This window comes from Lynx rufus, unplaced genomic scaffold (assembly GCF_022079265.1).
Source record: "Lynx rufus isolate CCGP_SWC_20201006 ecotype Redwood Valley unplaced genomic scaffold, mLynRuf1.p SCAF_3, whole genome shotgun sequence".
Classification (NCBI taxonomy): Eukaryota; Metazoa; Chordata; class Mammalia; order Carnivora; family Felidae; genus Lynx; species Lynx rufus.
This window is the reverse complement of record NW_025814845.1, coordinates 95,729,330-95,735,867: the sequence shown is the minus strand read 5'-3', so window position 1 is coordinate 95,735,867 and position 6,538 is coordinate 95,729,330. Positions and strand designations below refer to the sequence as shown.

Genomic DNA, 6,538 nt, shown 5'->3' with positions numbered 1-6,538 from the left:
CCTCAAGACATGCTGTGTACCTATGCATAATAAACTTCTCTATTTCACCTTCCCTTGAGGTCTTTGTTGAGCTTTGTTGATCTTTCACCTGGGGCTCTATTTAATACATGTTAATTTAACAAAATCATTACAAATCATAATAATGTTTCAAGTAGAAAAAAAAATCCATTCAAAAATTCATATGGAATCTTAAGGGACCTCAAATAACCAAAACAAGTCTTGACAAAGAACAAAGTTGGAAGTCTTAACACTTTCTAACTTCAAAATTTACACTGTTTTGATTTCTACATTGTTGTGGTATTACTGACATAAACACAGACACATACACCACTAGAGTAGAATAGACAGATGAGAAATAAACCCTCATACATATGGGTGAATGGTTTTTGACAAGGGTGCAAAGACCATCCAACAATGAAAAGACAATGTTTTCAAAAATGATTGTAGGAAAACTGCATGTCTACAGGCCAAGAAATAAACTTGGACTCTTAAACACATTAAAAAAATAGCTGAAATTCATTGATTACAATGCAAGAACTAAAATTATAAAACTCTTAGAAGAAAATAGGAAAAGCTTCATAGCATTTGGTTTTGGAAATGACAGCATTGGTAATGCTAAAGTATGAGCAACAAAACAAACATAAATAAATTGCACCACATTAAAATTAAAAACTTACGAGTCAAAGAACACAATCAATAGAATAAAAGAGCAGCCCACAGAGTAGAAGGAAATATTTGCAAATTATACATCTGATAAAAGATTACTGTCAAAATGAGATAAAAAAAAACTCCTATAACTCAATAGCAACAATCCAATTAAAAAGTGAGGAAGGGGCTTTATTTTTGGTTTGAATTGACCAGTCTAGTCTTAGCCTGGGAACCCAGGAAACACTCCCTCTGGGATCACTAATAAATTTGGTATATAGATAAAATATTTTATGCTTTGTTTCTTTTCTATAGTATTTAAATAGAAACATTTGTGTTTCATAATGGAAGGATACAATCAAAGTTGTATAGTTAAAATTGGAGTCTTCCGTGGAAATAGAATTATCATGTATCACTAAACTAAGACTTATTTCTAGTATTCAATATAATTACAAAAGTTAAGAGCTACCACCCTCATGGACTCCCTCTATTGTAATATTAAAAAAATCTTAATTCCATTAAAAGTAATGGCAATAACATTAACTAACACTTAATGAAGTTTTTACCATATGTCAGGCACTGTATGTACTCATTTAATCTTCACAACAACCACAGGAGGTAGGTATTATTACTATCCTCATTTGCAGATAAGAAAATTGAATCTCATATATAACTTGTCCTAGGAATGACTGGAGCTGAAATTTGAATTCAATAATGTACTTCCTGATTTATCATTACTGTCTTACCTCTGATATGACCTCTTCTAGTTACATGCAAGAGTTTGTTCAGTAAGAGGTTTTATTATATATTTAATACAACATATATATCTTGCAAATGTCATTTAAAAAAATTAACGTTTATTTTTGAGACAGAGAGAGACAGAGCATGAACGGGGGAGGGGCAGAGAGAGAGGGAGACACAGAATCCGAAACAGGCTCCAGGCTCTGAGCCATTAGCCCAGAGCCCGACGCGGGGCTCGAACCCACGGACTGTGAGATCGTGACCTGAGCTGAAGTCGGACGCTTAACCAACTGAGCCACCCAGGCGCCCCGCAAATGTCATTTTTGTATAGCTATGTTTTGTACTAGTGATAAAATCAATGTTTGTAGATATCAACTGTTTATCAGAATTCACTTGCTTTCTTTCAGAAACTACTGATATTGAGTCCTTTGGCTTTCAATTCAGTGGAGACCCAGGTGCAGATCTCTTTAGTCCTCCAGAATCATGCAACACCATCCGCCTCTACCATGTCACCTAAGTTTGACCCCAATGAGATTAAAGTCGTGTACCTGAGGTTCCCCGTTGGGGAAGTTGGTGCGTGTCTGCCCTGGCCCAGAAGATCAACCCCCTGAGTCTGTTTCCAAAAAAGGTTGGTGATGAATTTACCAAGGCAAACGATGATTAGAAGGGTCTGAGAATTACAGTGAAACTAACCATTCAGAGCAGGCAGGTGCAGATTGAAGTGGGACCTTCTGCTTCTGCCCTGATCAAAGCCTTTAAGGAACCACCAAGAGACAGAAAGAAGCAGAAAAACATTAAGCACAGTGGAAGTATCACTTTTGGTGAGATTGTCAACATTGCCCAATCAAATGTGGCACCAATCTTTAGCCAGAGGAGGGAACCATTAAAGAGATCCTGGGGACTTCCCAGTCTGTGGGCTCCAATGTTGATGGCTGCCACCCACATGACATCATAGATGACATCAGTAGTGGTGCAGTAGAATGCCCAGCTAGTTAAGAACTACAAAGGAAAATATTTCAATAAAGGATCATTTGACAAGCTCCCCATTGATATTATATCATATTAAAAATATAATTCTCCAAAGATTAAAATGTTTCTAAAAGACCTGATTAGTAACATATGTTGCAATCCTGGAATCACGGCTGCCTAATGGCATTTTATTTGCAAATACCAACTTTAACCAACTTGTCGGTGTTATTATTTTAATAGAGAGTGAATTTTATTGATGAACGTAGAATTCTTTAATCCCAGACATAATTAGGTCATTCTGGTACATTCTACAGATCGTCAAAAATTATAAAATAACAGGTCTTCAGATAGTCCCTTGTCTGTTATTTTGAAAGTAACTAAAATATATTTAAATAAAGTAACTATTATCTCACTTTCTCTTAGAAATAATGCATATACCAATTTATTTCCTAATTTGGGAAAATAATTCCTATCTTTATTTTTCTAGTTTATACATATTCTGCTCTAGAAGTCTGGAATTCTAGTTGAAAACAAAATATACAGGAAGGACATGTAATCTGTAGAATCTTTTATTCACTCATTCATCATGACAGATTGGATAAGATACATGGGATACAACATTTATAAAAATTAATATTGAAATTTAATTTTGCTTTTATCTTTCTGGCAATTAAAGACAAACATGGCTAGCAACATAATTTGTACTACCCATAAGTAAAAGAGCACACTGCTTTGTATATCATACTTTGAGTTTACATTTTTACCTTGAGTCTTCCATCATAGTACAGAAAAAGGTAAGTGATTAATGGTATAAGCCATCAGACTTCCACCTGAGATAAGCTTATCTGTAGGAGTAACACGAACACATTAAAGGTAACTGAGCAAAGAATTTTAAGGAGATAAATTTTTAGATATTCAACTTTCATATACATTGCATTCTGCTACAATGCATGTTTCTAAAACAGTGATTGGACAACAGGAAAGTTATGTACACTATAATCGACATATGTTGGAGTATGAACTATTTTCTGCAGTAAAGGCAGCCAGAATATCATTAATAGAATTATAATCTTCAGCAAGAAAGGAACAAGCATGGATATTGCCCAGGGAAAAATACTACTGGCTTTACATTTTTGTTGTTGTTTTAATGATAAAGGAAATACTTGCAGATTGTTCTTTCATGAAGATGTAAATCCTGAGCCTTATACAGTTCTAGGTTCCTGGCATGTTTTACCTCCCCCTAATGCTTAGAGGTCCAGTTCCATCTGCCTTATCATAGGGTCAACAAGCCAGTATTTTCACTTTATTTTCATTTTGGGGGGTGTAATCTTATTAGCACTACAGGAAAGTCTAGAGCCGTAATGAGCTGCCTGCCTTCACTAATGAAGTTACTTCTCAATGTCCCAAGGATTTTGTTGTCGCATGTGTGCATTCCTTTTATAGAATTACACTAGTTTCAAGTGCACTAGCTCAACCTTATTTCTCTAATTAGCCCTGAGGATTTTAAGATTTTGCAAAATGCAAGGTCTGCATGGGATGCATGTATTCTGTCATAGCAAAAATCCCTGTGCTTATGGTACCCAAATTGGTCTGCATCTCAGCATCAAGGTGGTCCGGAAGATTTGATGCTTCCGTTTTCCCAATCCTGATGTCATCACTTAAGGGAAAGGCATACCTCCCATCCATCTTGTATTCGTTATTGTTTTTCAATGACATTAAAACACATTTAGAAAAAAATAAACAAACACATATTTGAAACAGACTTGCAATTGTCTGAAATATTGGTGACAGGGATAGTACTTACCAATCCTTAGTAAATGACATTACAGAAGACATTACTGAGCAGGTTGTGGCGATGATAGAAGGTATTCCTTATAGATTGTTAAATCCACAGATTCTTCTTATAAGGCCAGGTAATAATTTTTGCTGTTAGAGCCAATGAATGGATCTCACTGATAAAATTGTTGTTTAAACACTTGACTAGAAATGAACGCAGGGGAGAAATCTTCATTTTTGAGTAATTGTATTCCATTTTGTTGTTTGTTGTTTTTTTTTTTAATTTTTTAATGTTTATTTTTGAGAGAGAGAGAGAGAGAGAGAGACAGAGTGTGAGCCAGGGATGCGCAGAGAGAGGGAGACACAGAACCTGAAGCAGGCTCCAGGGTCTGAGCTGTCAGCACAGAGCCCAATGTGAGGTTCAAACCCACTAACCGTGAGATCATGACCTGAGCAGAAGTCGGTTGCTTAACCGACTGAGCCACCCAGGTGCCCCAACTGTATTCCATTTTGTATTAGTGTCCAGGGAGGGGTCAGAAAACACAACAAAATGAAAAACAACAAAAGCTTAAGGTGAAAATTAACTAGTAAAAGGGAATTGCGATGCAAAGAAGTAAAGAAAACTCTAAGGAATAAGAAAACTATAAATGTCATCAACAGCCACTACCTCTAGGGCAGACGGAGAGTAAAGAAAAAAAAATAGGTTAAACACAGAAGGAACCCCACCAAGCCCAACAATCAGACCCCACTGAAGAGTGAGGGGCTGGGGTCACTGGATGGCGATGAAGTTTTACAGTGGGGTGCTGGCAGGGATGTCTGGAGTGTGGGCAGCACTGGACCACCTGCACGCTTTTGGCCAGGCATCTGCCTACAGCCAGTGATCTTGCTGTGAAACCTCCTGCTTGGTTACTGCCAAATGTATTTGTATTAAGCAAGGGCAGTCTGAGAAAAACCTGAGGGGAGGGGAGTATGCTGAAAATTACTCCGAAAACCTGACAGGAAAATTTAGGCTGAATGAGGAAATACTCAACTGTCCTGGTACGTCAGAGCACTGAGTACAAAAAAGGGCTAGGAAGCACATAGGATTTATGTGAAATATATTTAATGGGAACTTTTTTTCCCTTTATGATATGAAAGTAGTTTACTTAATGGTTTGATTACACTTTTCATCTCTGAAAAACCGGTACAGGTACAATTTTATAAAACCCATTTACAATTTTTAGTATCCATGAATACACTATCTATTCATACTACAAGGAATGGTGCTGTTCTTTCTAGAGCAATGTTTCTTCAACTGTCCCTCTGTATTTTTATATGTGGATATGTTTGTGTGTAGGTATACACATATTTTAAAGGTTCTGAGATGATCTTTAAAAAATAAAAATATAGATTCACCAAATTCTTAAATAATTATGATTGTAACTAATTAATTATGCAAGATTAAACTTTCCAGTTCCCATCCTGTTGCTCCCATCAGTTACCAGTATGAAAACAGCCAGGTGTGTAGCACCAGGCGAGAGATTTGAAAATTCATCTCTGAAGAAATTAGCCTAAAAAGATTCAAACAAGCAAGCAAACAAACATTAATCACAACAAAACTACAGACATAAGCAATTTGAGATGCCATGGTAGAACTTTATTCTGAAGTCCTTCATTCAAAAGCACCCTCATCAAACACATATGTAGAGTCTCAATAAGCTTTTTAGTATCTCACTTTAAATCATGATTCGATAGCCAAAGATCACTAGACATTTCATGAAAGCTTATAATGTTGAGATTATCTCCCAGAAAATAGGAAAAAAGGCAGAGATAGAAAATAGAAAAGCAAAATGGGATATTATAGTACGGTGTCCAGTTTTCAAGTAATGTGTATTTTAGTAAAAGTGAATAGGAAAAAACAAGTGGAAGAAGATTATAAAAAAGAAATATTTCCAAATAATGAAGATGTGTGTCCGGACAAAAAGATCCCAACAACGGCTTATCATCACAAATGAAGATAAAATGATTCTATCACAAGCTCTTCTAAAATTTGAGAACAAAGAGAACTTTTTTTATCCTAAAAGTAGCAAAGAAGAAAAACAAAACAAAGGAAAAAAACAAAACAAAGCAAAAACAACCAAAAAAAAAAAAACCTGAAAGAAACAAAAAACAAAGGAGTCCACATATCACAGAGCAGAAATAAGATTGTTACTATACTATTCAAGAGTATCACTGAGACACAGTATATGGTAGTTCATGCCTTCAGAGACTGAGAAGTATTGATTACTGATCTGAAACTTTATATCCAAGTGTGCACCAGGGTCAAGACGACAATTAAAATCTATTTCTTGCATGCAACACCTCACAGATATCTTATTTTGCAGGAGAGTTCTTCAAAAAACTGCTGCAGGGTAAGTAGTCTGCAAAA

General features: G+C 35.8%; 1 pseudogene; it reads left to right on the top strand.

The window, feature by feature from the left end:
• Positions 1–1,793: 1,793 nt before the first annotated feature.
• On the top strand, positions 1,794–2,696 carry LOC124520639 (60S ribosomal protein L12-like; annotated as a pseudogene).
• Positions 2,697–6,538: the final 3,842 nt, after the last annotated feature.